General features: G+C 39.2%; 1 non-coding gene across 1 annotated transcript; it reads left to right on the plus strand.

Annotated features, from left to right (window-relative positions):
• The first annotated feature begins 1,389 nt into the window (after positions 1-1,389).
• On the plus strand, positions 1,390-1,495 carry LOC143393165 (U6 spliceosomal RNA). The gene has a single exon (XR_013090485.1). It is a non-coding gene; the product is annotated as a U6 spliceosomal RNA (small nuclear RNA).
• Positions 1,496-3,722: the final 2,227 nt, after the last annotated feature.

Raw genomic sequence — 3,722 nt, forward strand, 5'->3', positions numbered from 1 at the left:
GAGAATACTGTTTTTAACTCCCTGGTTGTTCAGATATATTAAGCTCTTAGCATCATTGCACATACAAAACAATAAAGGTTGTAATTATTGTTAGTGCCAAGGTCTCAAAACTAGCAAGTGGAAAGAGAAGTAGGATTAAAATCCAAGATCACTGGGGCTGGGGTTGTGGCAGAGCCCTCACCTAGCATGTATGAGGCACTGGGTTGGATCCTCAGCACCACAGAAAAATAAAATAAAAATACTATGTCCACCTAAAACTAAAAAATAAATATTAAAAAATAAAATAAAATCCAAGACCATCTGACTCCATAAGGCTTGTACTTTTTCCTTCTGATTTGCAGCCCAGAAGAGGATTTAAGAACATGGAGAGTGGGCTGGGGATATAGCTCAGTGGCAGAGCACTTGCTTAGCATGTCATGAGGCACTGGTTCGATCCTTAGCACTGCATAAAAATAAGCAAATAAAGGTATACTATCCATCTACAACTACAAAAAAAACAAAAACAAAAACAAAAAAACACAAACAAACAAACAAACAAACAAACAAAAAACCCACAGGGAAACTTCAATATGAAGTTTCAATAGATGCAGCATACAGTGAAGTGTCAGAGGAAGGCAAGGGCAGGAGCCTGAGTGCTGTCATTTATACTCAGTGAGGGAAAACACCAAGTGTGAGGCCCAGAATGTAGACACTGAAGGTCTGAACTCAAATCTTGCCTTCACATGTACTAGTTGTCTAATTTGGGTTCAACTGTATCTCTAGAGGTCTTATTTCTTCATTTGCAAAAAATACTACTAATAATGCATATTTCGTGTGAGTGATTTTGGAAAAAATTAAATTTGATCATTATGCAAGAAACTTATGCTAATTAAGTAATTTCTTTTTAGTTAGGTAAAGGAAGTGGTGTGGAAACATGGCTTCTAGAAAGCTATCATTACTTAGTCACTTTGGGCAAATCCTCTGACAACCTAGCTTTGAGTTCACTCCATGTTAAATAAAGGAAGGAATCAGGGGGCAGCATGGTAGGCATCCAGGAAATGTTAGCACCATCTTTGTCCTTTCAGTGTCTCGTAAAATGAGATAACTAGAATATGCTATTGTTTCACAAACCTGGCCTGCTATTAGGATCCTCCACAGAACTTAAAAAAGAAAGCAACAGATGAATCTGAACATGTATGTGTGTGTGTGTGTGTGTGTGTGTGTGTGTGTGAGAGAGAGAGAGAGAGAGAGAGAGAGAGAGAGGAGCAGGAGGAAAGAGAGAGGAAGGTGGGGCTATTTTTAACCTCAGGAAGAAAATATGACTTGAGCTTAATTTTAAATTGTTTATTCTTTTTCTACAAATTGTTTGAGCCAGTTTCTAATATTATGCTAAAAAATGAAAATATATGAGTGCTGGCTTTGGCAACGCATATACTAAAATTGGAACATATAGAGAAGAAAAGCATGGCTCCTGCGCAAGAATGACACATAAATTTATGAAGCGTTCCATATTTTTATTCACAATAAGGTGGGGGTGTGCTAGGGAAGAATAGAGTTACTTTAGATTAGGTAGAGGGGAGTGAAGGGAAGGGAGGGGGTCTGGGGGTTGGAAGGGTAGTACAATGAATCAGACATTATTACCCTATATACATCCCCAAATATAACTATATAACTGGTGGGATTCTACATCATGTACAATCAGAAGAATGAGAAATTATACTTCATTTATATATAATATATCAAAGTGCATTCTACTGTCATGTACAGCTAATTAGAACAAATAAAAAAATTAGACAGGGAAATAAATTCTGTGACATTAAGTGCATTTTATAATATTAAGGGACATTTTATAAAACAATATGCACATTCTTTTTTTTTTTTTTTTTTTATGGTACTGGGATTGAACTCAGAGGCACCCAACCACTGAGCTAAATCCCCAGCCCTATTTCATATTTTATTTAGAGACAGGGTTTCACTAGTTGCTTAGCACCTTCCTGTTGCTGTGGTTGGCTTTGAACTTGAGACCTTCCTGTCTCAGCCTCCCAAGCTGCTGGGATTACAGGCGTGTGCCACAGCACGTGGTGATGCACATTCTTGCTGTTGTATAGGTAGAAATAAGATTGGAAGGAAAAGCACCAAAATGTTAATACCTGTTTTTTTGTGTGTGATGGTATCAGAGGTATCAGATGGTACCAGAGATATCAGATGGTATCACCACACTTTTTGCTTATTTGCTTGCTTGCCTTTATGAGGTCTATTATAAAAGTTCCAGTTTTATTAAAAAAAAAAAAAACTTTAAAAAAAAGAGAGAGAAGAGAAAGCATGAGACCAGGGTATTTTTTTTTTTTTTTTTTTTTTTTTAAGTACCTGGGATTGAACTCAGGGGCACTTATCCACTGAGCCACATCCCCAGCCCTATTTTGTATTTTATTTAGGGACAGGGTCTCACTGAGTTGCTTAGTGCCTTGCTGTTGCTGAAGCTGGTTTTGTAGTTTACAATGGGTTGATGTGTCTGGGTCTTTAGGGAGACTGGCTAAGAGGTGGGACTGCTAGGAAGGCAGGTCAGAGTACAGAGGCTTGAAGACTGAGTAGAAAACAGTAAATCTGTTGTGCTAGGAAGGGAAGCTGAATTTAAAGTGTCCTAATCCTTCAAATTTAAACCCTTTCTGTTACAGTTCTCCTTACTCCAACTCCAACTGTTTTCAAATGATGGTATTCTCTAGCCACATCCCAGACAGAGTAAGAAACCAGCAGGTGTGTTCCTCTTCTCTTTTTTGCATTTGGGATTCTCATTAATGTTGAGGATCCTTGAGGTCAGGGACTGAGCTTTTTTTTCATCTGCCATTTATACCTGGTCCAGATGGTGTGCACAGGACTGATGTCTGCTAGGAAAGTGACCACAACAGGGGACTGGAGTATATTCAGTGCAAACGTTCTGCTTGCAGTTTACAGTGAGTGTAGAGCTCTTTGTTAAAAGAGAGTGACAAGACCTGAATCAGCAGCCAAACTCCCACTCCTACATGGTAACGGTTGCATTTTTTTTTCTTGTTCCAAATCCTATTCACAAAGCTGATTGGAAATCTTAAAACAACACTACAAATAAGTGTAAATGTGTAGGTGTGGTATTCTAAGTTTCTTGGATAAGATTTTTGGAGGGCTGGGGATGTGGCTCTAATGGTGGCGCGCTCGCCTGGCATGCGTGCGGCCTGGGTTCGATCCTCAGCACCACATACCAACAAAGATGTTGTGTCCGCCAAATACTAAAAAATAAATATTAAAAAAAAAAAAAAGATTTTTGGAAATATGCTGGTATTTTACCAGTGTGTTGGTCAGAGGGATGCTCAAAATAACTCATTAAAAAGGTTATTCTGGTCATATTATGTTCATTCCAAACCCTGCCTAGAGATAGTGTTATGCTCAAATTCGGGACCCCCAAAAGTCCACCAGAGACCCAAGATCGATGTAAGCAGCAAAGAGGTGTTTATTGCAAGCTAGCTCGGTCCTCCATGCGCACACACAGCAACTGGTGACGCTGAGAGGCCCGGAGCCCAGGGTTTGCAGCAGTTTTATACATTCTTTGGAGAAGGCAGGGACCTCACATACATCATAGCATCTCTTAGCAAATCATCACACACTGAGGGAAAATCAAATAACAATTCTAAAACATGATTAGCACATTCACTGGCAGGAACAAGTTGGGGAGGGGTGATTGGTTACTACAAGAGGGGGATTCGTTTGAACTG

The sequence above is a fragment of the Callospermophilus lateralis genome, chromosome 2, assembly GCF_048772815.1.
Source record: "Callospermophilus lateralis isolate mCalLat2 chromosome 2, mCalLat2.hap1, whole genome shotgun sequence".
NCBI classification, from domain to species: Eukaryota; Metazoa; Chordata; class Mammalia; order Rodentia; family Sciuridae; genus Callospermophilus; species Callospermophilus lateralis.